The sequence below is a fragment of the Anomaloglossus baeobatrachus genome, unplaced genomic scaffold (genome assembly GCF_048569485.1).
Source record: "Anomaloglossus baeobatrachus isolate aAnoBae1 unplaced genomic scaffold, aAnoBae1.hap1 Scaffold_2391, whole genome shotgun sequence".
Classification (NCBI taxonomy): Eukaryota; Metazoa; Chordata; class Amphibia; order Anura; family Aromobatidae; genus Anomaloglossus; species Anomaloglossus baeobatrachus.
In genome coordinates, this window is record NW_027442041.1 from 165,777 (window position 1) to 191,931 (window position 26,155).

At 47.5% G+C, this 26,155-nt stretch overlaps 17 non-coding genes and 2 pseudogenes across 17 annotated transcripts; all 19 read right to left on the reverse strand.

Moving 5' to 3' along the window:
• Positions 1-393: 393 nt before the first annotated feature.
• Positions 394-584, reverse strand: LOC142261747 (U2 spliceosomal RNA). The gene has a single exon (XR_012729292.1). It is a non-coding gene; the product is annotated as a U2 spliceosomal RNA (small nuclear RNA).
• A 1,117-nt stretch (positions 585-1,701) lies between these two features.
• Positions 1,702-1,892, reverse strand: LOC142261748 (U2 spliceosomal RNA). The gene has a single exon (XR_012729293.1). It is a non-coding gene; the product is annotated as a U2 spliceosomal RNA (small nuclear RNA).
• Positions 1,893-3,009: 1,117 nt separating this feature from the next.
• LOC142261749 (U2 spliceosomal RNA) lies at positions 3,010-3,200 on the reverse strand. Its single transcript, XR_012729294.1, has one exon. It is a non-coding gene; the product is annotated as a U2 spliceosomal RNA (small nuclear RNA).
• A 1,117-nt stretch (positions 3,201-4,317) lies between these two features.
• Positions 4,318-4,502, reverse strand: LOC142261837 (U2 spliceosomal RNA). The gene has a single exon (XR_012729373.1). It is a non-coding gene; the product is annotated as a U2 spliceosomal RNA (small nuclear RNA).
• Positions 4,503-5,824: 1,322 nt separating this feature from the next.
• On the reverse strand, positions 5,825-6,015 carry LOC142261750 (U2 spliceosomal RNA). Its single transcript, XR_012729295.1, has one exon. It is a non-coding gene; the product is annotated as a U2 spliceosomal RNA (small nuclear RNA).
• Positions 6,016-7,132: 1,117 nt separating this feature from the next.
• Positions 7,133-7,323, reverse strand: LOC142261751 (U2 spliceosomal RNA). Its single transcript, XR_012729296.1, has one exon. It is a non-coding gene; the product is annotated as a U2 spliceosomal RNA (small nuclear RNA).
• Positions 7,324-8,440: 1,117 nt separating this feature from the next.
• LOC142261753 (U2 spliceosomal RNA) lies at positions 8,441-8,631 on the reverse strand. The gene has a single exon (XR_012729297.1). It is a non-coding gene; the product is annotated as a U2 spliceosomal RNA (small nuclear RNA).
• A 1,117-nt stretch (positions 8,632-9,748) lies between these two features.
• Positions 9,749-9,941, reverse strand: LOC142261828 (U2 spliceosomal RNA). Its single transcript, XR_012729366.1, has one exon. It is a non-coding gene; the product is annotated as a U2 spliceosomal RNA (small nuclear RNA).
• A 1,919-nt stretch (positions 9,942-11,860) lies between these two features.
• Positions 11,861-12,051, reverse strand: LOC142261754 (U2 spliceosomal RNA). Its single transcript, XR_012729298.1, has one exon. It is a non-coding gene; the product is annotated as a U2 spliceosomal RNA (small nuclear RNA).
• Positions 12,052-13,168: 1,117 nt separating this feature from the next.
• Positions 13,169-13,364, reverse strand: LOC142261835 (U2 spliceosomal RNA). The gene has a single exon (XR_012729371.1). It is a non-coding gene; the product is annotated as a U2 spliceosomal RNA (small nuclear RNA).
• Positions 13,365-14,061: 697 nt separating this feature from the next.
• Positions 14,062-14,203, reverse strand: LOC142261856 (U2 spliceosomal RNA; annotated as a pseudogene).
• A 1,117-nt stretch (positions 14,204-15,320) lies between these two features.
• On the reverse strand, positions 15,321-15,511 carry LOC142261755 (U2 spliceosomal RNA). The gene has a single exon (XR_012729299.1). It is a non-coding gene; the product is annotated as a U2 spliceosomal RNA (small nuclear RNA).
• Positions 15,512-16,628: 1,117 nt separating this feature from the next.
• Positions 16,629-16,819, reverse strand: LOC142261757 (U2 spliceosomal RNA). The gene has a single exon (XR_012729301.1). It is a non-coding gene; the product is annotated as a U2 spliceosomal RNA (small nuclear RNA).
• Positions 16,820-17,936: 1,117 nt separating this feature from the next.
• LOC142261758 (U2 spliceosomal RNA) lies at positions 17,937-18,127 on the reverse strand. The gene has a single exon (XR_012729302.1). It is a non-coding gene; the product is annotated as a U2 spliceosomal RNA (small nuclear RNA).
• A 1,117-nt stretch (positions 18,128-19,244) lies between these two features.
• Positions 19,245-19,435, reverse strand: LOC142261759 (U2 spliceosomal RNA). Its single transcript, XR_012729303.1, has one exon. It is a non-coding gene; the product is annotated as a U2 spliceosomal RNA (small nuclear RNA).
• Positions 19,436-20,552: 1,117 nt separating this feature from the next.
• Positions 20,553-20,743, reverse strand: LOC142261760 (U2 spliceosomal RNA). Its single transcript, XR_012729304.1, has one exon. It is a non-coding gene; the product is annotated as a U2 spliceosomal RNA (small nuclear RNA).
• Positions 20,744-21,860: 1,117 nt separating this feature from the next.
• On the reverse strand, positions 21,861-22,065 carry LOC142261850 (U2 spliceosomal RNA; annotated as a pseudogene).
• A 2,035-nt stretch (positions 22,066-24,100) lies between these two features.
• LOC142261761 (U2 spliceosomal RNA) lies at positions 24,101-24,291 on the reverse strand. The gene has a single exon (XR_012729305.1). It is a non-coding gene; the product is annotated as a U2 spliceosomal RNA (small nuclear RNA).
• A 1,117-nt stretch (positions 24,292-25,408) lies between these two features.
• On the reverse strand, positions 25,409-25,599 carry LOC142261762 (U2 spliceosomal RNA). Its single transcript, XR_012729306.1, has one exon. It is a non-coding gene; the product is annotated as a U2 spliceosomal RNA (small nuclear RNA).
• Positions 25,600-26,155: the final 556 nt, after the last annotated feature.

Sequence of the window (26,155 nt, forward strand, 5' to 3'; positions counted from 1 at the left end):
AGTATACTTAATGAAAGTACTAATTCTTTCATAGGCCGCCCATTCTTAGTATTTGACGTTCAGGTAACAACAGGTAACTTTATTTGGAGTGGAAGCAGAGAGATAACACCAGATGCCAATTGTAGATCCTCTCACACCTGTGGTCACTGCAGCATCTGACTCCACTTTGTCCAAAAGGGATCTATTCCATTCAATTACACATGATCTAGATTAGACTGACAACAAGATACTGCACGGGACATAGCAGAGTTGGTGAAGTTGAGTGGTGATGAGTTTGCTATTTGGATGAATAAAGCAAGTAAAAAGTGTGTTAGATAAAAATTCATTTCAATTCGCTAATCGGGCTAATATGAATCAGGTGAATCGAGTTCTGCTTTTGGAAACTGGGTTAAGAAGGGGTGCACCGTTCCTGGAGGTACTGCAATACCAGGTCAATGCGTGGAGTGGACAGAGCAAGCTCTTTTTCCATCTCCCTGTTCTAAAAATCCATTTAATATATGGTCCCCAGATAGGGGACGTATCAGATATTAAACTGATAAGAACAGATACTACACTTGATCTTAGCCAAAAGGCCGAGAAGCGATAACCAGAATTGGTTTGGGCCTCGAGTGGCACCCTGGCCTATGCCGGACACATCTTAGGGAGAGAGAGCGAGAGGGAGACAAACCCACGCCTACACAAGACATTTTGTCACCCAAGCCAACCCTTGAAAAGGCTGCTTTGCAGAGCAAAAACAAGAAGAATGGTGCGTTTTGCAGCCGCCGCCCACTGCAATGAATCTGAATAACTCCTCCTTTAGGGCGCAAGCAACTCCCCTCCCCCTTGCAGTCTTTCCAATTCACGATACAAAAAGACGGACAGGACAGGTTGCCTGACTTTCCGTCACTGCCACCCTTTGCCATCCTTACCCGTAGAAAGCCCTTTCATCATCCCCAAACCCTAATCTTTTCCCTTTCCTTCCCAGCCCCCAAACCCTGCCCTCTGTACCTTTCTCACCACCCGCTTCCCTTCTCCTGTCATCCCCCTACCACCCGGGAAAAAAAGAGATTGCCCCCTCCTTCCACTAGCCCACCCTCCCACCCAAAGAACAACTTCTTCTGCGCAGCTTGTTTTCTAGGCAGCAGCGCTATTGTGATGTCATCGGGGGGCATTGTGACAAGCCGCCAGTGTTCCGTCTCTTCATGTTGTGCACTGTTCAAACCGAAAATACATCAACAGGCAGGCTACAGAAAAGCTTACTAACAAAGGTTAGAGAGGGGCTTTCTCAGAGGGCTTTTTACAGTTTGTCTATTCCCAATTAGCCGGTTTAGTATACTTAATGAAAGTACTAATTCTTTCATAGGCCGCCCATTCTTAGTATTTGACGTTCAGGTAACAACAGGTAACTTTATTTGGAGTGGAAGCAGAGAGATAACACCAGATGCCAATTGTAGATCCTCTCACACCTGTGGTCACTGCAGCATCTGACTCCACTTTGTCCAAAAGGGATCTATTCCATTCAATTACACATGATCTAGATTAGACTGACAACAAGATACTGCACGGGACATAGCAGAGTTGGTGAAGTTGAGTGGTGATGAGTTTGCTATTTGGATGAATAAAGCAAGTAAAAAGTGTGTTAGATAAAAATTCATTTCAATTCGCTAATCGGGCTAATATGAATCAGGTGAATCGAGTTCTGCTTTTGGAAACTGGGTTAAGAAGGGGTGCACCGTTCCTGGAGGTACTGCAATACCAGGTCAATGCGTGGAGTGGACAGAGCAAGCTCTTTTTCCATCTCCCTGTTCTAAAAATCCATTTAATATATGGTCCCCAGATAGGGGACGTATCAGATATTAAACTGATAAGAACAGATACTACACTTGATCTTAGCCAAAAGGCCGAGAAGCGATAACCAGAATTGGTTTGGGCCTCGAGTGGCACCCTGGCCTATGCCGGACACATCTTAGGGAGAGAGAGAGAGAGGGAGACAAACCCACGCCTACACAAGACATTTTGTCACCCAAGCCAACCCTTGAAAAGGCTGCTTTGCAGAGCAAAAACAAGAAGAATGGTGCGTTTTGCAGCCGCCGCCCACTGCAATGAATCTGAATAACTCCTCCTTTAGGGCGCAAGCAACTCCCCTCCCCCTTGCAGTCTTTCCAATTCACGATACAAAAAGACGGACAGGACAGGTTGCCTGACTTTCCGTCACTGCCACCCTTTGCCATCCTTACCCGTAGAAAGCCCTTTCATCATCCCCAAACCCTAATCTTTTCCCTTTCCTTCCCAGCCCCCAAACCCTGCCCTCTGTACCTTTCTCACCACCCGCTTCCCTTCTCCTGTCATCCCCCTACCACCCGGGAAAAAAAGAGATTGCCCCCTCCTTCCACTAGCCCACCCTCCCACCCAAAGAACAACTTCTTCTGCGCAGCTTGTTTTCTAGGCAGCAGCGCTATTGTGATGTCATCGGGGGGCATTGTGACAAGCCGCCAGTGTTCCGTCTCTTCATGTTGTGCACTGTTCAAACCGAAAATACATCAACAGGCAGGCTACAGAAAAGCTTACTAACAAAGGTTAGAGAGGGGCTTTCTCAGAGGGCTTTTTACAGTTTGTCTATTCCCAATTAGCCGGTTTAGTATACTTAATGAAAGTACTAATTCTTTCATAGGCCGCCCATTCTTAGTATTTGACGTTCAGGTAACAACAGGTAACTTTATTTGGAGTGGAAGCAGAGAGATAACACCAGATGCCAATTGTAGATCCTCTCACACCTGTGGTCACTGCAGCATCTGACTCCACTTTGTCCAAAAGGGATCTATTCCATTCAATTACACATGATCTAGATTAGACTGACAACAAGATACTGCACGGGACATAGCAGAATTGGTGAAGTTGAGTGGTGATGAGTTTGCTATTTGGATGAATAAAGCAAGTAAAAAGTGTGTTAGATAAAAATTCATTTCAATTCGCTAATCGGGCTAATATGAATCAGGTGAATCGAGTTCTGCTTTTGGAAACTGGGTTAAGAAGGGGTGCACCGTTCCTGGAGGTACTGCAATACCAGGTCAATGCGTGGAGTGGACAGAGCAAGCTCTTTTTCCATCTCCCTGTTCTAAAAATCCATTTAATATATGGTCCCCAGATAGGGGACGTATCAGATATTAAACTGATAAGAACAGATACTACACTTGATCTTAGCCAAAAGGCCGAGAAGCGATAACCAGAATTGGTTTGGGCCTCGAGTGGCACCCTGGCCTATGCCGGACACATCTTAGGGAGAGAGAGCGAGAGGGAGACAAACCCACGCCTACACAAGACATTTTGTCACCCAAGCCAACCCTTGAAAAGGCTGCTTTGCAGAGCAAAAACAAGAAGAATGGTGCGTTTTGCAGCCGCCGCCCACTGCAATGAATCTGAATAACTCCTCCTTTAGGGCGCAAGCAACTCCCCTCCCCCTTGCAGTCTTTCCAATTCACGATACAAAAAGACGGACAGGACAGGTTGCCTGACTTTCCGTCACTGCCACCCTTTGCCATCCTTACCCGTAGAAAGCCCTTTCATCATCCCCAAACCCTAATCTTTTCCCTTTCCTTCCCAGCCCCCAAACCCTGCCCTCTGTACCTTTCTCACCACCCGCTTCCCTTCTCCTGTCATCCCCCTACCACCCGGGAAAAAAAGAGATTGCCCCCTCCTTCCACTAGCCCACCCTCCCACCCAAAGAACAACTTCTTCTGCGCAGCTTGTTTTCTAGGCAGCAGCGCTATTGTGATGTCATCGGGGGGCATTGTGACAAGCCGCCAGTGTTCCGTCTCTTCATGTTGTGCACTGTTCAAACCGAAAATACATCAACAGGCAGGCTACAGAAAAGCTTACTAACAAAGGTTAGAGAGGGGCTTTCTCAGAGGGCTTTTTACAGTTTGTCTATTCCCAATTAGCCGGTTTAGTATACTTAATGAAAGTACTAATTCTTTCATAGGCCGCCCATTCTTAGTATTTGACGTTCAGGTAACAACAGGTAACTTTATTTGGAGTGGAAGCAGAGAGATAACACCAGATGCCAATTGTAGATCCTCTCACACCTGTGGTCACTGCAGCATCTGACTCCACTTTGTCCAAAAGGGATCTATTCCATTCAATTACACATGATCTAGATTAGACTGACAACAAGATACTGCACGGGACATAGCAGAGTTGGTGAAGTTGATTGGTGATGAGTTTGCTATTTGGATGAATAAAGCAAGTAAAAAGTGTGTTAGATAAAAATTCATTTCAATTCGCTAATCGGGCTAATATGAATCAGGTGAATCGAGTTCTGCTTTTGGAAACTGGGTTAAGAAGGGGTGCACCGTTCCTGGAGGTACTGCAATACCAGGTCAATGCGTGGAGTGGACAGAGCAAGCTCTTTTTCCATCTCCCTGTTCTAAAAATCCATTTAATATATGGTCCCCAGATAGGGGACGTATCAGATATTAAACTGATAAGAACAGATGAGATTTCATCCGCAAATTTCAGAAAACGGTCATCGGCCACCACACAAAAGCGCAGTGCCGCAGGTGATCGCCTCCCGAGCCCAGGAACCACCAGCCATAAGGGGACGTAAGCACCAAAAGGCGCAACAATCCCCGAGGCCGGCGGTTGTGCAAGCCCGGGCCCCTCCCAGCCAAGACCAAGGCAAACCCAATGAAGGGACTACACTTGATCTTAGCCAAAAGGCCGAGAAGCGATAACCAGAATTGGTTTGGGCCTCGAGTGGCACCCTGGCCTATGCCGGACACATCTTAGGGAGAGAGAGCGAGAGGGAGACAAACCCACGCCTACACAAGACATTTTGTCACCCAAGCCAACCCTTGAAAAGGCTGCTTTGCAGAGCAAAAACAAGAAGAATGGTGCGTTTTGCAGCCGCCGCCCACTGCAATGAATCTGAATAACTCCTCCTTTAGGGCGCAAGCAACTCCCCTCCCCCTTGCAGTCTTTCCAATTCACGATACAAAAAGACGGACAGGACAGGTTGCCTGACTTTCCGTCACTGCCACCCTTTGCCATCCTTACCCGTAGAAAGCCCTTTCATCATCCCCAAACCCTAATCTTTTCCCTTTCCTTCCCAGCCCCCAAACCCTGCCCTCTGTACCTTTCTCACCACCCGCTTCCCTTCTCCTGTCATCCCCCTACCACCCGGGAAAAAAAGAGATTGCCCCCTCCTTCCACTAGCCCACCCTCCCACCCAAAGAACAACTTCTTCTGCGCAGCTTGTTTTCTAGGCAGCAGCGCTATTGTGATGTCATCGGGGGGCATTGTGACAAGCCGCCAGTGTTCCGTCTCTTCATGTTGTGCACTGTTCAAACCGAAAATACATCAACAGGCAGGCTACAGAAAAGCTTACTAACAAAGGTTAGAGAGGGGCTTTCTCAGAGGGCTTTTTACAGTTTGTCTATTCCCAATTAGCCGGTTTAGTATACTTAATGAAAGTACTAATTCTTTCATAGGCCGCCCATTCTTAGTATTTGACGTTCAGGTAACAACAGGTAACTTTATTTGGAGTGGAAGCAGAGAGATAACACCAGATGCCAATTGTAGATCCTCTCACACCTGTGGTCACTGCAGCATCTGACTCCACTTTGTCCAAAAGGGATCTATTCCATTCAATTACACATGATCTAGATTAGACTGACAACAAGATACTGCACGGGACATAGCAGAGTTGGTGAAGTTGAGTGGTGATGAGTTTGCTATTTGGATGAATAAAGCAAGTAAAAAGTGTGTTAGATAAAAATTCATTTCAATTCGCTAATCGGGCTAATATGAATCAGGTGAATCGAGTTCTGCTTTTGGAAACTGGGTTAAGAAGGGGTGCACCGTTCCTGGAGGTACTGCAATACCAGGTCAATGCGTGGAGTGGACAGAGCAAGCTCTTTTTCCATCTCCCTGTTCTAAAAATCCATTTAATATATGGTCCCCAGATAGGGGACGTATCAGATATTAAACTGATAAGAACAGATACTACACTTGATCTTAGCCAAAAGGCCGAGAAGCGATAACCAGAATTGGTTTGGGCCTCGAGTGGCACCCTGGCCTATGCCGGACACATCTTAGGGAGAGAGAGCGAGAGGGAGACAAACCCACGCCTACACAAGACATTTTGTCACCCAAGCCAACCCTTGAAAAGGCTGCTTTGCAGAGCAAAAACAAGAAGAATGGTGCGTTTTGCAGCCGCCGCCCACTGCAATGAATCTGAATAACTCCTCCTTTAGGGCGCAAGCAACTCCCCTCCCCCTTGCAGTCTTTCCAATTCACGATACAAAAAGACGGACAGGACAGGTTGCCTGACTTTCCGTCACTGCCACCCTTTGCCATCCTTACCCGTAGAAAGCCCTTTCATCATCCCCAAACCCTAATCTTTTCCCTTTCCTTCCCAGCCCCCAAACCCTGCCCTCTGTACCTTTCTCACCACCCGCTTCCCTTCTCCTGTCATCCCCCTACCACCCGGGAAAAAAAGAGATTGCCCCCTCCTTCCACTAGCCCACCCTCCCACCCAAAGAACAACTTCTTCTGCGCAGCTTGTTTTCTAGGCAGCAGCGCTATTGTGATGTCATCGGGGGGCATTGTGACAAGCCGCCAGTGTTCCGTCTCTTCATGTTGTGCACTGTTCAAACCGAAAATACATCAACAGGCAGGCTACAGAAAAGCTTACTAACAAAGGTTAGAGAGGGGCTTTCTCAGAGGGCTTTTTACAGTTTGTCTATTCCCAATTAGCCGGTTTAGTATACTTAATGAAAGTACTAATTCTTTCATAGGCCGCCCATTCTTAGTATTTGACGTTCAGGTAACAACAGGTAACTTTATTTGGAGTGGAAGCAGAGAGATAACACCAGATGCCAATTGTAGATCCTCTCACACCTGTGGTCACTGCAGCATCTGACTCCACTTTGTCCAAAAGGGATCTATTCCATTCAATTACACATGATCTAGATTAGACTGACAACAAGATACTGCACCGGACATAGCAGAGTTGGTGAAGTTGAGTGGTGATGAGTTTGCTATTTGGATGAATAAAGCAAGTAAAAAGTGTGTTAGATAAAAATTCATTTCAATTCGCTAATCGGGCTAATATGAATCAGGTGAATCGAGTTCTGCTTTTGGAAACTGGGTTAAGAAGGGGTGCACCGTTCCTGGAGGTACTGCAATACCAGGTCAATGCGTGGAGTGGACAGAGCAAGCTCTTTTTCCATCTCCCTGTTCTAAAAATCCATTTAATATATGGTCCCCAGATAGGGGACGTATCAGATATTAAACTGATAAGAACAGATACTACACTTGATCTTAGCCAAAAGGCCGAGAAGCGATAACCAGAATTGGTTTGGGCCTCGAGTGGCACCCTGGCCTATGCCGGACACATCTTAGGGAGAGAGAGCGAGAGGGAGACAAACCCACGCCTACACAAGACATTTTGTCACCCAAGCCAACCCTTGAAAAGGCTGCTTTGCAGAGCAAAAACAAGAAGAATGGTGCGTTTTGCAGCCGCCGCCCACTGCAATGAATCTGAATAACTCCTCCTTTAGGGCGCAAGCAACTCCCCTCCCCCTTGCAGTCTTTCCAATTCACGATACAAAAAGACGGACAGGACAGGTTGCCTGACTTTCCGTCACTGCCACCCTTTGCCATCCTTACCCGTAGAAAGCCCTTTCATCATCCCCAAACCCTAATCTTTTCCCTTTCCTTCCCAGCCCCCAAACCCTGCCCTCTGTACCTTTCTCACCACCCGCTTCCCTTCTCCTGTCATCCCCCTACCACCCGGGAAAAAAAGAGATTGCCCCCTCCTTCCACTAGCCCACCCTCCCACCCAAAGAACAACTTCTTCTGCGCAGCTTGTTTTCTAGGCAGCAGCGCTATTGTGATGTCATCGGGGGGCATTGTGACAAGCCGCCAGTGTTCCGTCTCTTCATGTTGTGCACTGTTCAAACCGAAAATACATCAACAGGCAGGCTACAGAAAAGCTTACTAACAAAGGTTAGAGAGGGGCTTTCTCAGAGGGCTTTTTACAGTTTGTCTATTCCCAATTAGCCGGTTTAGTATACTTAATGAAAGTACTAATTCTTTCATAGGCCGCCCATTCTTAGTATTTGACGTTCAGGTAACAACAGGTAACTTTATTTGGAGTGGAAGCAGAGAGATAACACCAGATGCCAATTGTAGATCCTCTCACACCTGTGGTCACTGCAGCATCTGACTCCACTTTGTCCAAAAGGGATCTATTCCATTCAATTACACATGATCTAGATTAGACTGACAACAAGATACTGCACGGGACATAGCAGAGTTGGTGAAGTTGAGTGGTGATGAGTTTGCTATTTGGATGAATAAAGCAAGTAAAAAGTGTGTTAGATAAAAATTCATTTCAATTCGCTAATCGGGCTAATATGAATCAGGTGAATCGAGTTCTGCTTTTGGAAACTGGGTTAAGAAGGGGTGCACCGTTCCTGGAGGTACTGCAATACCAGGTCAATGCGTGGAGTGGACAGAGCAAGCTCTTTTTCCATCTCCCTGTTCTAAAAATCCATTTAATATATGGTCCCCAGATAGGGGACGTATCAGATATTAAACTGATAAGAACAGATACTACACTTGATCTTAGCCAAAAGGCCGAGAAGCGATAACCAGAATTGGTTTGGGCCTCGAGTGGCACCCTGGCCTATGCCGGACACATCTTAGGGAGAGAGAGCGAGAGGGAGACAAACCCACGCCTACACAAGACATTTTGTCACCCAAGCCAACCCTTGAAAAGGCTGCTTTGCAGAGCAAAAACAAGAAGAATGGTGCGTTTTGCAGCCGCCGCCCACTGCAATGAATCTGAATAACTCCTCCTTTAGGGCGCAAGCAACTCCCCTCCCCCTTGCAGTCTTTCCAATTCACGATACAAAAAGACGGACAGGACAGGTTGCCTGACTTTCCGTCACTGCCACCCTTTGCCATCCTTACCCGTAGAAAGCCCTTTCATCATCCCCAAACCCTAATCTTTTCCCTTTCCTTCCCAGCCCCCAAACCCTGCCCTCTGTACCTTTCTCACCACCCGCTTCCCTTCTCCTGTCATCCCCCTACCACCCGGGAAAAAAAGAGATTGCCCCCTCCTTCCACTAGCCCACCCTCCCACCCAAAGAACAACTTCTTCTGCGCAGCTTGTTTTCTAGGCAGCAGCGCTATTGTGATGTCATCGGGGGGCATTGTGACAAGCCGCCAGTGTTCCGTCTCTTCATGTTGTGCACTGTTCAAACCGAAAATACATCAACAGGCAGGCTACAGAAAAGCTTACTAACAAAGGTTAGAGAGGGGCTTTCTCAGAGGGCTTTTTACAGTTTGTCTATTCCCAATTAGCCGGTTTAGTATACTTAATGAAAGTACTAATTCTTTCATAGGCCGCCCATTCTTAGTATTTGACGTTCAGGTAACAACAGGTAACTTTATTTGGAGTGGAAGCAGAGAGATAACACCAGATGCCAATTGTAGATCCTCTCACACCTGTGGTCACTGCAGCATCTGACTCCACTTTGTCCAAAAGGGATCTATTCCATTCAATTACACATGATCTAGATTAGACTGACAACAAGATACTGCACGGGACATAGCAGAGTTGGTGAAGTTGAGTGGTGATGAGTTTGCTATTTGGATGAATAAAGCAAGTAAAAAGTGTGTTAGATAAAAATTCATTTCAATTCGCTAATCGGGCTAATATGAATCAGGTGAATCGAGTTCTGCTTTTGGAAACTGGGTTAAGAAGGGGTGCACCGTTCCTGGAGGTACTGCAATACCAGGTCAATGCGTGGAGTGGACAGAGCAAGCTCTTTTTCCATCTCCCTGTTCTAAAAATCCATTTAATATATGGTCCCCAGATAGGGGACGTATCAGATATTAAACTGATAAGAACAGATTTTTGATTTAATGAAGCTTTCCAAAGCACCACAAAAAATGCATGACCGAAGTCACACCAAAAACAGTGCAAAGGCTAGGATTCGTGTGGACCCCACCGTGAGGAGAGGGTCCCCAAAAATCAACCCCGTCCCTCCGAGCCAGAAGGCCACAGCAAGGGTCGGGGATCTTCGGTGCTCCCCCAAGCCGAAGCCTGGTTGAGCCTTGTCGTTGCTCCCAGCGTCCACCCAGGCATCTTACCCAAGTGGAGTAGAGAGCTACTAGTTGTTGGTTTCGCAGCCGAAACTGCCCGGACCGTCAACCGGTGTTGGTTTCTCAGCCCAAGGCTTACCGGACCTCCAACCGGGTGTTGGTTTCTCAGCCGAAGCTGACCCAGACCTCCAACCGGGTGTTGGTTTCTCAGCCGAAGCTGACCCGGACCTCCAACCGGGTGTTAGTTTCTCAGCCCAAAGCTGACCAGACCTCCGACCGGGATTATAAAAATTTCCCTTCCTAGCCAGAAGGCCGGGATAGGGTAATATGATCAAAAAGTATGAAAAGGCAAGGTACGGTGTGCTACAGAGCCCAAGGCTTGCCGGGGTCCCAAGCCAGCAAGCTCAGACTCACTCCAGGGTCATCAGTCCTGGGGCACGTTGTACCATAGCCCCCCACCCTTACTCAGTCTAATAGCCTCGATCCTGGTAGGGCCATGTTTTCCTCTAGATGAATATACTATCCACCCAGAGTACTAGCAAGCGCAACCTTCCAGTGTGCATTGTATCATTGTACTAAGGTGGCCTGGAGCTTAAACCACCTCTTCGAACAACACTACACTTGATCTTAGCCAAAAGGCCGAGAAGCGATAACCAGAATTGGTTTGGGCCTCGAGTGGCACCCTGGCCTATGCCGGACACATCTTAGGGAGAGAGAGCGAGAGGGAGACAAACCCACGCCTACACAAGACATTTTGTCACCCAAGCCAACCCTTGAAAAGGCTGCTTTGCAGAGCAAAAACAAGAAGAATGGTGCGTTTTGCAGCCGCCGCCCACTGCAATGAATCTGAATAACTCCTCCTTTAGGGCGCAAGCAACTCCCCTCCCCCTTGCAGTCTTTCCAATTCACGATACAAAAAGACGGACAGGACAGGTTGCCTGACTTTCCGTCACTGCCACCCTTTGCCATCCTTACCCGTAGAAAGCCCTTTCATCATCCCCAAACCCTAATCTTTTCCCTTTCCTTCCCAGCCCCCAAACCCTGCCCTCTGTACCTTTCTCACCACCCGCTTCCCTTCTCCTGTCATCCCCCTACCACCCGGGAAAAAAAGAGATTGCCCCCTCCTTCCACTAGCCCACCCTCCCACCCAAAGAACAACTTCTTCTGCGCAGCTTGTTTTCTAGGCAGCAGCGCTATTGTGATGTCATCGGGGGGCATTGTGACAAGCCGCCAGTGTTCCGTCTCTTCATGTTGTGCACTGTTCAAACCGAAAATACATCAACAGGCAGGCTACAGAAAAGCTTACTAACAAAGGTTAGAGAGGGGCTTTCTCAGAGGGCTTTTTACAGTTTGTCTATTCCCAATTAGCCGGTTTAGTATACTTAATGAAAGTACTAATTCTTTCATAGGCCGCCCATTCTTAGTATTTGACGTTCAGGTAACAACAGGTAACTTTATTTGGAGTGGAAGCAGAGAGATAACACCAGATGCCAATTGTAGATCCTCTCACACCTGTGGTCACTGCAGCATCTGACTCCACTTTGTCCAAAAGGGATCTATTCCATTCAATTACACATGATCTAGATTAGACTGACAACAAGATACTGCACGGGACATAGCAGAGTTGGTGAAGTTGAGTGGTGATGAGTTTGCTATTTGGATGAATAAAGCAAGTAAAAAGTGTGTTAGATAAAAATTCATTTCAATTCGCTAATCGGGCTAATATGAATCAGGTGAATCGAGTTCTGCTTTTGGAAACTGGGTTAAGAAGGGGTGCACCGTTCCTGGAGGTACTGCAATACCAGGTCAATGCGTGGAGTGGACAGAGCAAGCTCTTTTTCCATCTCCCTGTTCTAAAAATCCATTTAATATATGGTCCCCAGATAGGGGACGTATCAGATATTAAACTGATAAGAACAGATACTACACTTGATCTTAGCCAAAAGGCCGAGAAGCGATAACCAGAATTGGTTTGGGCCTCGAGTGGCACCCTGGCCTATGCCGGACACATCTTAGGGAGAGAGAGCGAGAGGGAGACAAACCCACGCCTACACAAGACATTTTGTCACCCAAGCCAACCCTTGAAAAGGCTGCTTTGCAGAGCAAAAACAAGAAGAATGGTGCGTTTTGCAGCCGCCGCCCACTGCAATGAATCTGAATAACTCCTCCTTTAGGGCGCAAGCAACTCCCCTCCCCCTTGCAGTCTTTCCAATTCACGATACAAAAAGACGGACAGGACAGGTTGCCTGACTTTCCGTCACTGCCACCCTTTGCCATCCTTACCCGTAGAAAGCCCTTTCATCATCCCCAAACCCTAATCTTTTCCCTTTCCTTCCCAGCCCCCAAACCCTGCCCTCTGTACCTTTCTCACCACCCGCTTCCCTTCTCCTGTCATCCCCCTACCACCCGGGAAAAAAAGAGATTGCCCCCTCCTTCCACTAGCCCACCCTCCCACCCAAAGAACAACTTCTTCTGCGCAGCTTGTTTTCTAGGCAGCAGCGCTATTGTGATGTCATCGGGGGGCATTGTGACAAGCCGCCAGTGTTCCGTCTCTTCATGTTGTGCACTGTTCAAACCGAAAATACATCAACAGGCAGGCTACAGAAAAGCTTACTAACAAAGGTTAGAGAGGGGCTTTCTCAGAGGGCTTTTTACAGTTTGTCTATTCCCAATTAGCCGGTTTAGTATACTTAATGAAAGTACTAATTCTTTCATAGGCCGCCCATTCTTAGTATTTGACGTTCAGGTAACAACAGGTAACTTTATTTGGAGTGGAAGCAGAGAGATAACACCAGATGCCAATTGTAGATCCTCTCACACCTGTGGTCACTGCAGCATCTGACTCCACTTTGTCCAAAAGGGATCTATTCCATTCAATTACACATGATCTAGATTAGACTGACAACAAGATTCTGCACGGGACATAGCAGAGTTGGTGAAGTTGAGTGGTGATGAGTTTGCTATTTGGATGAATAAAGCAAGTAAAAAGTGTGTTAGATAAAAATTCATTTCAATTCGCTAATCGGGCTAATATGAATCAGGTGAATCGAGTTCTGCTTTTGGAAACTGGGTTAAGAAGGGGTGCACCGTTCCTGGAGGTACTGCAATACCAGGTCAATGCGTGGAGTGGACAGAGCAAGCTCTTTTTCCATCTCCCTGTTCTAAAAATCCATTTAATATATGGTCCCCAGATAGGGGACGTATCAGATATTAAACTGATAAGAACAGATTTTTGATTTAATGAAGCTTTCCAAAGCACCGCAAAAATGCATGACCGAAGTCACACCAAAAACAGTGCAAAGGCTAGGATTCGTGTGGACCCCTCCGTGAGAAGAGGATCCCCAAAAATCAACCCCGTCCCTCCGAGCCAGAAGGCCACAGCGAGGGTCAGGGATCTTCGGTGCTCCCCCAAGCCGAAGCCTGGTTGAGCCTTGTTGTTGCTCCCAGCGTCCACCGAGGCATCTTACCCAAGTGGAGTAGGGAGCTACTAGTCGTTGGTTTCGCAGCCGAGACTGCCCGGACCGTCAACCGGTGTTGGTTTCTCAGCCCAAGGCTGACCGGACCTCCAACCGGGTGTTGGTTTCTCAGCCCAAGGCTGACCGGACCTCCAACCGGGTGTTGGTTTCTCAGCCCAAGGCTAACCGGACCTCCAACCGGGTGTTGGTTTCTCAGCCAAAGCTGACCCGGACCTCCAACCGGGTGTTGGTTTCTCAGCCCAAAGCTGACCGGACTTCCGACCGGGATTATAAAAATTTCCCTTCTTAGCCAGAAGGCCAGGATAGGGCAATATGCTTGGAAAGTATGAATAGGCAAGGCGCGGCGTGCGACAGAGTCTGAGGCTTACCAGGGTCCCAACCTAGCAAGTTCAGACTCCCTCCAGGGTGTCCATTCCTGGGGCACATTGCACCATAACCCCCACACTTACTCAGTCTAATAGCCTCAATCCTGGTAGGGCCATGGTTTCCTCTAGATGGATATACTATCCTCCCAAAGTACTAACAAGTGCAACCTTCCAGTGTGCATTGCATCATTGTACTAAGGTGGCCGGAGCCTTAAACCACCTTTTCGAACAATACTACACTTGATCTTAGCCAAAAGGCCGAGAAGCGATAACCAGAATTGGTTTGGGCCTCGAGTGGCACCCTGGCCTATGCCGGACACATCTTAGGGAGAGAGAGCGAGAGGGAGACAAACCCACGCCTACACAAGACATTTTGTCACCCAAGCCAACCCTTGAAAAGGCTGCTTTGCAGAGCAAAAACAAGACGAATGGTGCGTTTTGCAGCCGCCGCCCACTGCAATGAATCTGAATAACTCCTCCTTTAGGGCGCAAGCAACTCCCCTCCCCCTTGCAGTCTTTCCAATTCACGATACAAAAAGACGGACAGGACAGGTTGCCTGACTTTCCGTCACTGCCACCCTTTGCCATCCTTACCCGTAGAAAGCCCTTTCATCATCCCCAAACCCTAATCTTTTCCCTTTCCTTCCCAGCCCCCAAACCCTGCCCTCTGTACCTTTCTCACCACCCGCTTCCCTTCTCCTGTCATCCCCCTACCACCCGGGAAAAAAAGAGATTGCCCCCTCCTTCCACTAGCCCACCCTCCCACCCAAAGAACAACTTCTTCTGCGCAGCTTGTTTTCTAGGCAGCAGCGCTATTGTGATGTCATCGGGGGGCATTGTGACAAGCCGCCAGTGTTCCGTCTCTTCATGTTGTGCACTGTTCAAACCGAAAATACATCAACAGGCAGGCTACAGAAAAGCTTACTAACAAAGGTTAGAGAGGGGCTTTCTCAGAGGGCTTTTTACAGTTTGTCTATTCCCAATTAGCCGGTTTAGTATACTTAATGAAAGTACTAATTCTTTCATAGGCCGCCCATTCTTAGTATTTGACGTTCAGGTAACAACAGGTAACTTTATTTGGAGTGGAAGCAGAGAGATAACACCAGATGCCAATTGTAGATCCTCTCACACCTGTGGTCACTGCAGCATCTGACTCCACTTTGTCCAAAAGGGATCTATTCCATTCAATTACACATGATCTAGATTAGACTGACAACAAGATACTGCACGGGACATAGCAGAGTTGGTGAAGTTGAGTGGTGATGAGTTTGCTATTTGGATGAATAAAGCAAGTAAAAAGTGTGTTAGATAAAAATTCATTTCAATTCGCTAATCGGGCTAATATGAATCAGGTGAATCGAGTTCTGCTTTTGGAAACTGGGTTAAGAAGGGGTGCACCGTTCCTGGAGGTACTGCAATACCAGGTCAATGCGTGGAGTGGACAGAGCAAGCTCTTTTTCCATCTCCCTGTTCTAAAAATCCATTTAATATATGGTCCCCAGATAGGGGACGTATCAGATATTAAACTGATAAGAACAGATACTACACTTGATCTTAGCCAAAAGGCCGAGAAGCGATAACCAGAATTGGTTTGGGCCTCGAGTGGCACCCTGGCCTATGCCGGACACATCTTAGGGAGAGAGAGCGAGAGGGAGACAAACCCACGCCTACACAAGACATTTTGTCACCCAAGCCAACCCTTGAAAAGGCTGCTTTGCAGAGCAAAAACAAGAAGAATGGTGCGTTTTGCAGCCGCCGCCCACTGCAATGAATCTGAATAACTCCTCCTTTAGGGCGCAAGCAACTCCCCTCCCCCTTGCAGTCTTTCCAATTCACGATACAAAAAGACGGACAGGACAGGTTGCCTGACTTTCCGTCACTGCCACCCTTTGCCATCCTTACCCGTAGAAAGCCCTTTCATCATCCCCAAACCCTAATCTTTTCCCTTTCCTTCCCAGCCCCCAAACCCTGCCCTCTGTACCTTTCTCACCACCCGCTTCCCTTCTCCTGTCATCCCCCTACCACCCGGGAAAAAAAGAGATTGCCCCCTCCTTCCACTAGCCCACCCTCCCACCCAAAGAACAACTTCTTCTGCGCAGCTTGTTTTCTAGGCAGCAGCGCTATTGTGATGTCATCGGGGGGCATTGTGACAAGCCGCCAGTGTTCCGTCTCTTCATGTTGTGCACTGTTCAAACCGAAAATACATCAACAGGCAGGCTACAGAAAAGCTTACTAACAAAGGTTAGAGAGGGGCTTTCTCAGAGGGCTTTTTACAGTTTGTCTATTCCCAATTAGCCGGTTTAGTATACTTAATGAAAGTACTAATTCTTTCATAGGCCGCCCATTCTTAGTATTTGACGTTCAGGTAACAACAGGTAACTTTATTTGGAGTGGAAGCAGAGAGATAACACCAGATGCCAATTGTAGATCCTCTCACACCTGTGGTCACTGCAGCATCTGACTCCACTTTGTCCAAAAGGGATCTATTCCATTCAATTACACATGATCTAGATTAGACTGACAACAAGATACTGCACGGGACATAGCAGAGTTGGTGAAGTTGAGTGGTGATGAGTTTGCTATTTGGATGAATAAAGCAAGTAAAAAGTGTGTTAGATAAAAATTCATTTCAATTCGCTAATCGGGCTAATATGAATCAGGTGAATCGAGTTCTGCTTTTGGAAACTGGGTTAAGAAGGGGTGCACCGTTCCTGGAGGTACTGCAATACCAGGTCAATGCGTGGAGTGGACAGAGCAAGCTCTTTTTCCATCTCCCTGTTCTAAAAATCCATTTAATATATGGTCCCCAGATAGGGGACGTATCAGATATTAAACTGATAAGAACAGATACTACACTTGATCTTAGCCAAAAGGCCGAGAAGCGATAACCAGAATTGGTTTGGGCCTCGAGTGGCACCCTGGCCTATGCCGGACACATCTTAGGGAGAGAGAGCGAGAGGGAGACAAACCCACGCCTACACAAGACATTTTGTCACCCAAGCCAACCCTTGAAAAGGCTGCTTTGCAGAGCAAAAACAAGAAGAATGGTGCGTTTTGCAGCCGCCGCCCACTGCAATGAATCTGAATAACTCCTCCTTTAGGGCGCAAGCAACTCCCCTCCCCCTTGCAGTCTTTCCAATTCACGATACAAAAAGACGGACAGGACAGGTTGCCTGACTTTCCGTCACTGCCACCCTTTGCCATCCTTACCCGTAGAAAGCCCTTTCATCATCCCCAAACCCTAATCTTTTCCCTTTCCTTCCCAGCCCCCAAACCCTGCCCTCTGTACCTTTCTCACCACCCGCTTCCCTTCTCCTGTCATCCCCCTACCACCCGGGAAAAAAAGAGATTGCCCCCTCCTTCCACTAGCCCACCCTCCCACCCAAAGAACAACTTCTTCTGCGCAGCTTGTTTTCTAGGCAGCAGCGCTATTGTGATGTCATCGGGGGGCATTGTGACAAGCCGCCAGTGTTCCGTCTCTTCATGTTGTGCACTGTTCAAACCGAAAATACATCAACAGGCAGGCTACAGAAAAGCTTACTAACAAAGGTTAGAGAGGGGCTTTCTCAGAGGGCTTTTTACAGTTTGTCTATTCCCAATTAGCCGGTTTAGTATACTTAATGAAAGTACTAATTCTTTCATAGGCCGCCCATTCTTAGTATTTGACGTTCAGGTAACAACAGGTAACTTTATTTGGAGTGGAAGCAGAGAGATAACACCAGATGCCAATTGTAGATCCTCTCACACCTGTGGTCACTGCAGCATCTGACTCCACTTTGTCCAAAAGGGATCTATTCCATTCAATTACACATGATCTAGATTAGACTGACAACAAGATACTGCACGGGACATAGCAGAGTTGGTGAAGTTGAGTGGTGATGAGTTTGCTATTTGGATGAATAAAGCAAGTAAAAAGTGTGTTAGATAAAAATTCATTTCAATTCGCTAATCGGGCTAATATGAATCAGGTGAATCGAGTTCTGCTTTTGGAAACTGGGTTAAGAAGGGGTGCACCGTTCCTGGAGGTACTGCAATACCAGGTCAATGCGTGGAGTGGACAGAGCAAGCTCTTTTTCCATCTCCCTGTTCTAAAAATCCATTTAATATATGGTCCCCAGATAGGGGACGTATCAGATATTAAACTGATAAGAACAGATACTACACTTGATCTTAGCCAAAAGGCCGAGAAGCGATAACCAGAATTGGTTTGGGCCTCGAGTGGCACCCTGGCCTATGCCGGACACATCTTAGGGAGAGAGAGCGAGAGGGAGACAAACCCACGCCTACACAAGACATTTTGTCACCCAAGCCAACCCTTGAAAAGGCTGCTTTGCAGAGCAAAAACAAGAAGAATGGTGCGTTTTGCAGCCGCCGCCCACTGCAATGAATCTGAATAACTCCTCCTTTAGGGCGCAAGCAACTCCCCTCCCCCTTGCAGTCTTTCCAATTCACGATACAAAAAGACGGACAGGACAGGTTGCCTGACTTTCCGTCACTGCCACCCTTTGCCATCCTTACCCGTAGAAAGCCCTTTCATCATCCCCAAACCCTAATCTTTTCCCTTTCCTTCCCAGCCCCCAAACCCTGCCCTCTGTACCTTTCTCACCACCCGCTTCCCTTCTCCTGTCATCCCCCTACCACCCGGGAAAAAAAGAGATTGCCCCCTCCTTCCACTAGCCCACCCTCCCACCCAAAGAACAACTTCTTCTGCGCAGCTTGTTTTCTAGGCAGCAGCGCTATTGTGATGTCATCGGGGGGCATTGTGACAAGCCGCCAGTGTTCCGTCTCTTCATGTTGTGCACTGTTCAAACCGAAAATACATCAACAGGCAGGCTACAGAAAAGCTTACTAACAAAGGTTAGAGAGGGGCTTTCTCAGAGGGCTTTTTACAGTTTGTCTATTCCCAATTAGCCGGTTTAGTATACTTAATGAAAGTACTAATTCTTTCATAGGCCGCCCATTCTTAGTATTTGACGTTCAGGTAACAACAGGTAACTTTATTTGGAGTGGAAGCAGAGAGATAACACCAGATGCCAATTGTAGATCCTCTCACACCTGTGGTCACTGCAGCATCTGACTCCACTTTGTCCAAAAGGGATCTATTCCATTCAATTACACATGATCTAGATTAGACTGACAACAAGATACTGCACGGGACATAGCAGAGTTGGTGAAGTTGAGTGGTGATGAGTTTGCTATTTGGATGAATAAAGCAAGTAAAAAGTGTGTTAGATAAAAATTCATTTCAATTCGCTAATCGGGCTAATATGAATCAGGTGAATCGAGTTCTGCTTTTGGAAACTGGGTTAAGAAGGGGTGCACCGTTCCTGGAGGTACTGCAATACCAGGTCAATGCGTGGAGTGGACAGAGCAAGCTCTTTTTCCATCTCCCTGTTCTAAAAATCCATTTAATATATGGTCCCCAGATAGGGGACGTATCAGATATTAAACTGATAAGAACAGATACTACACTTGATCTTAGCCAAAAGGCCGAGAAGCGATAACCAGAATTGGTTTGGGCCTCGAGTGGCACCCTGGCCTATGCCGGACACATCTTAGGGAGAGAGAGCGAGAGGGAGACAAACCCACGCCTACACAAGACATTTTGTCACCCAAGCCAACCCTTGAAAAGGCTGCTTTGCAGAGCAAAAACAAGAAGAATGGTGCGTTTTGCAGCCGCCGCCCACTGCAATGAATCTGAATAACTCCTCCTTTAGGGCGCAAGCAACTCCCCTCCCCCTTGCAGTCTTTCCAATTCACGATACAAAAAGACGGACAGGACAGGTTGCCTGACTTTCCGTCACTGCCACCCTTTGCCATCCTTACCCGTAGAAAGCCCTTTCATCATCCCCAAACCCTAATCTTTTCCCTTTCCTTCCCAGCCCCCAAACCCTGCCCTCTGTACCTTTCTCACCACCCGCTTCCCTTCTCCTGTCATCCCCCTACCACCCGGGAAAAAAAGAGATTGCCCCCTCCTTCCACTAGCCCACCCTCCCACCCAAAGAACAACTTCTTCTGCGCAGCTTGTTTTCTAGGCAGCAGCGCTATTGTGATGTCATCGGGGGGCATTGTGACAAGCCGCCAGTGTTCCGTCTCTTCATGTTGTGCACTGTTCAAACCGAAAATACATCAACAGGCAGGCTACAGAAAAGCTTACTAACAAAGGTTAGAGAGGGGCTTTCTCAGAGGGCTTTTTACAGTTTGTCTATTCCCAATTAGCCGGTTTAGTATACTTAATGAAAGTACTAATTCTTTCATAGGCCGCCCATTCTTAGTATTTGACGTTCAGGTAACAACAGGTAACTTTATTTGGAGTGGAAGCAGAGAGATAACACCAGATGCCAATTGTAGATCCTCTCACACCTGTGGTCACTGCAGCATCTGACTCCACTTTGTCCAAAAGGGATCTATTCCATTCAATTACACATGATCTAGATTAGACTGACAACAAGATACTGCACGGGACATAGCAGAGTTGGTGAAGTTGAGTGGTGATGAGTTTGCTATTTGGATGAATAAAGCAAGTAAAAAGTGTGTTAGATAAAAATTCATTTCAATTCGCTAATCGGGCTAATATGAATCAGGTGAATCGAGTTCTGCTTTTGGAAACTGGGTTAAGAAGGGGTGCACCGTTCCTGGAGGTACTGCAATACCAGGTCAATGCGTGGAGTGGACAGAGCAAGCTCTTTTTCCATCTCCCTGTTCTAAAAATCCATTTAATATATGGTCCCCAGATAGGGGACGTATCAGATATTAAACTGATAAGAACAGATACTACACTTGATCTTAGCCAAAAGGCCGAGAAGCGATAACCAGAATTGGTTTGGGCCTCGAGTGGCACCCTGGCCTATGCCGGACACATCTTAGGGAGAGAGAGCGAGAGGGAGACAAACCCACGCCTACACAAGACATTTTGTCACCCAAGCCAACCCTTGAAAAGGCTGCTTTGCAGAGCAAAAACAAGAAGAATGGTGCGTTTTGCAGCCGCCGCCCACTGCAATGAATCTGAATAACTCCTCCTTTAGGGCGCAAGCAACTCCCCTCCCCCTTGCAGTCTTTCCAATTCACGATACAAAAAGACGGACAGGACAGGTTGCCTGACTTTCCGTCACTGCCACCCTTTGCCATCCTTACCCGTAGAAAGCCCTTTCATCATCCCCAAACCCTAATCTTTTCCCTTTCCTTCCCAGCCCCCAAACCCTGCCCTCTGTACCTTTCTCACCACCCGCTTCCCTTCTCCTGTCATCCCCCTACCACCCGGGAAAAAAAGAGATTGCCCCCTCCTTCCACTAGCCCACCCTCCCACCCAAAGAACAACTTCTTCTGCGCAGCTTGTTTTCTAGGCAGCAGCGCTATTGTGATGTCATCGGGGGGCATTGTGACAAGCCGCCAGTGTTCCGTCTCTTCATGTTGTGCACTGTTCAAACCGAAAATACATCAACAGGCAGGCTACAGAAAAGCTTACTAACAAAGGTTAGAGAGGGGCTTTCTCAGAGGGCTTTTTACAGTTTGTCTATTCCCAATTAGCCGGTTTAGTATACTTAATGAAAGTACTAATTCTTTCATAGGCCGCCCATTCTTAGTATTTGACGTTCAGGTAACAACAGGTAACTTTATTTGGAGTGGAAGCAGAGAGATAACACCAGATGCCAATTGTAGATCCTCTCACACCTGTGGTCACTGCAGCATCTGACTCCACTTTGTCCAAAAGGGATCTATTCCATTCAATTACACATGATCTAGATTAGACTGACAACAAGATACTGCACGGGACATAGCAGAGTTGGTGAAGTTGAGTGGTGATGAGTTTGCTATTTGGATGAATAAAGCAAGTAAAAAGTGTGTTAGATAAAAATTCATTTCAATTCGCTAATCGGGCTAATATGAATCAGGTGAATCGAGTTCTGCTTTTGGAAACTGGGTTAAGAAGGGGTGCACCGTTCCTGGAGGTACTGCAATACCAGGTCAATGCGTGGAGTGGACAGAGCAAGCTCTTTTTCCATCTCCCTGTTCTAAAAATCCATTTAATATATGGTCCCCAGATAGGGGACGTATCAGATATTAAACTGATAAGAACAGATTTTTTTTTTTTTTTTTTTTTTTTTTTTTTGAAGGATGAGTTTGAAAATAATAAAGTGACCGCCTCTCGTTGCCCAGGTAACTGTCCGTCACAAGAGGGCTATGACATCCTACGATGCACACTCCCCCAAGGCCAGCAGTTGTGCAATACCCTGGCACCTTTCAGCACCAACCAAGGTAGTACCCTCCCAAACTACACTTGATCTTAGCCAAAAGGCCGAGAAGCGATAACCAGAATTGGTTTGGGCCTCGAGTGGCACCCTGGCCTATGCCGGACACATCTTAGGGAGAGAGAGCGAGAGGGAGACAAACCCACGCCTACACAAGACATTTTGTCACCCAAGCCAACCCTTGAAAAGGCTGCTTTGCAGAGCAAAAACAAGAAGAATGGTGCGTTTTGCAGCCGCCGCCCACTGCAATGAATCTGAATAACTCCTCCTTTAGGGCGCAAGCAACTCCCCTCCCCCTTGCAGTCTTTCCAATTCACGATACAAAAAGACGGACAGGACAGGTTGCCTGACTTTCCGTCACTGCCACCCTTTGCCATCCTTACCCGTAGAAAGCCCTTTCATCATCCCCAAACCCTAATCTTTTCCCTTTCCTTCCCAGCCCCCAAACCCTGCCCTCTGTACCTTTCTCACCACCCGCTTCCCTTCTCCTGTCATCCCCCTACCACCCGGGAAAAAAAGAGATTGCCCCCTCCTTCCACTAGCCCACCCTCCCACCCAAAGAACAACTTCTTCTGCGCAGCTTGTTTTCTAGGCAGCAGCGCTATTGTGATGTCATCGGGGGGCATTGTGACAAGCCGCCAGTGTTCCGTCTCTTCATGTTGTGCACTGTTCAAACCGAAAATACATCAACAGGCAGGCTACAGAAAAGCTTACTAACAAAGGTTAGAGAGGGGCTTTCTCAGAGGGCTTTTTACAGTTTGTCTATTCCCAATTAGCCGGTTTAGTATACTTAATGAAAGTACTAATTCTTTCATAGGCCGCCCATTCTTAAGCTGGTGTCACACATAACGACGACGACAACGACGTCGCTGCTACGTCACCATTTTCTGTGACGTTGCAGCGACGTCCCGTCGCTGTCGCTGTGTGTGACATCCAGCAACGACCTGGCCCCTGCTGTGAGGTCGCCGGTCGTTGCTGAATGTCCAGCTTCATTTTTTGGTCGTCACTCTCCCGCTGTGACACACACATCGCTGTGTGTGACAGCGAGAGAGCGACGAAATGAAGCGAGCAGGAGCCGGCACTGGCAGCTGCGGTAAGCTGTAACCAGCGTAAACATCGGGTAACCAAGGGAAGACCTTTCCCTGGTTACCCGATGTTTACGCTGGTTACCAGCCTCCGCCGCCCTTGCTGCCAGTGCCGGCTCCTGAACTGTGACATGTGGCTGCAGTATGCATCGGGTAATTAACCCGATGAATACTGTAGCAAGGAGAGCAAGGAGCCAGCGCTAAGCAGTGCGCGCGGCTCCCTGCTCTCTGCACTGTGACATGTAGCTGCAGCACACATCGGGTTAATTAACCCGATGTGTGCTGCAGGAGAGCAAGGAGCCAGCGCTAAGCGCGGCTCCCTGCTCTCTGCACATGTAGCACAGCGACGTTATGATCGCTGCTTCTGCTGTGTTTGACAGCTAAGCAGCGATCATAACAGCGACTTACAAGGTCGCTGTTACGTCACCGAAAATGGTGACGTAACAGCGACGTCGTTGTCGCTGTCGTTTAGTGTGACACCAGCTTTAGTATTTGACGTTCAGGTAACAACAGGTAACTTTATTTGGAGTGGAAGCAGAGAGATAACACCAGATGCCAATTGTAGATCCTCTCACACCTGTGGTCACTGCAGCATCTGACTCCACTTTGTCCAAAAGGGATCTATTCCATTCAATTACACATGATCTAGATTAGACTGACAACAAGATACTGCACGGGACATAGCAGAGTTGGTGAAGTTGAGTGGTGATGAGTTTGCTATTTGGATGAATAAAGCAAGTAAAAAGTGTGTTAGATAAAAATTCATTTCAATTCGCTAATCGGGCTAATATGAATCAGGTGAATCGAGTTCTGCTTTTGGAAACTGGGTTAAGAAGGGGTGCACCGTTCCTGGAGGTACTGCAATACCAGGTCAATGCGTGGAGTGGACAGAGCAAGCTCTTTTTCCATCTCCCTGTTCTAAAAATCCATTTAATATATGGTCCCCAGATAGGGGACGTATCAGATATTAAACTGATAAGAACAGATACTACACTTGATCTTAGCCAAAAGGCCGAGAAGCGATAACCAGAATTGGTTTGGGCCTCGAGTGGCACCCTGGCCTATGCCGGACACATCTTAGGGAGAGAGAGCGAGAGGGAGACAAACCCACGCCTACACAAGACATTTTGTCACCCAAGCCAACCCTTGAAAAGGCTGCTTTGCAGAGCAAAAACAAGAAGAATGGTGCGTTTTGCAGCCGCCGCCCACTGCAATGAATCTGAATAACTCCTCCTTTAGGGCGCAAGCAACTCCCCTCCCCCTTGCAGTCTTTCCAATTCACGATACAAAAAGACGGACAGGACAGGTTGCCTGACTTTCCGTCACTGCCACCCTTTGCCATCCTTACCCGTAGAAAGCCCTTTCATCATCCCCAAACCCTAATCTTTTCCCTTTCCTTCCCAGCCCCCAAACCCTGCCCTCTGTACCTTTCTCACCACCCGCTTCCCTTCTCCTGTCATCCCCCTACCACCCGGGAAAAAAAGAGATTGCCCCCTCCTTCCACTAGCCCACCCTCCCACCCAAAGAACAACTTCTTCTGCGCAGCTTGTTTTCTAGGCAGCAGCGCTATTGTGATGTCATCGGGGGGCATTGGGACAAGCCGCCAGTGTTCCGTCTCTTCATGTTGTGCACTGTTCAAACCGAAAATACATCAACAGGCAGGCTACAGAAAAGCTTACTAACAAAGGTTAGAGAGGGGCTTTCTCAGAGGGCTTTTTACAGTTTGTCTATTCCCAATTAGCCGGTTTAGTATACTTAATGAAAGTACTAATTCTTTCATAGGCCGCCCATTCTTAGTATTTGACGTTCAGGTAACAACAGGTAACTTTATTTGGAGTGGAAGCAGAGAGATAACACCAGATGCCAATTGTAGATCCTCTCACACCTGTGGTCACTGCAGCATCTGACTCCACTTTGTCCAAAAGGGATCTATTCCATTCAATTACACATGATCTAGATTAGACTGACAACAAGATACTGCACGGGACATAGCAGAGTTGGTGAAGTTGAGTGGTGATGAGTTTGCTATTTGGATGAATAAAGCAAGTAAAAAGTGTGTTAGATAAAAATTCATTTCAATTCGCTAATCGGGCTAATATGAATCAGGTGAATCGAGTTCTGCTTTTGGAAACTGGGTTAAGAAGGGGTGCACCGTTCCTGGAGGTACTGCAATACCAGGTCAATGCGTGGAGTGGACAGAGCAAGCTCTTTTTCCATCTCCCTGTTCTAAAAATCCATTTAATATATGGTCCCCAGATAGGGGACGTATCAGATATTAAACTGATAAGAACAGATACTACACTTGATCTTAGCCAAAAGGCCGAGAAGCGATAACCAGAATTGGTTTGGGCCTCGAGTGGCACCCTGGCCTATGCCGGACACATCTTAGGGAGAGAGAGCGAGAGGGAGACAAACCCACGCCTACACAAGACATTTTGTCACCCAAGCCAACCCTTGAAAAGGCTGCTTTGCAGAGCAAAAACAAGAAGAATGGTGCGTTTTGCAGCCGCCGCCCACTGCAATGAATCTGAATAACTCCTCCTTTAGGGCGCAAGCAACTCCCCTCCCCCTTGCAGTCTTTCCAATTCACGATACAAAAAGACGGACAGGACAGGTTGCCTGACTTTCCGTCACTGCCACCCTTTGCCATCCTTACCCGTAGAAAGCCCTTTCATCATCCCCAAACCCTAATCTTTTCCCTTTCCTTCCCAGCCCCCAAACCCTGCCCTCTGTACCTTTCTCACCACCCGCTTCCCTTCTCCTGTCATCCCCCTACCACCCGGGAAAAAAAGAGATTGCCCCCTCCTTCCACTAGCCCACCCTCCCACCCAAAGAACAACTTCTTCTGCGCAGCTTGTTTTCTAGGCAGCAGCGCTATTGTGATGTCA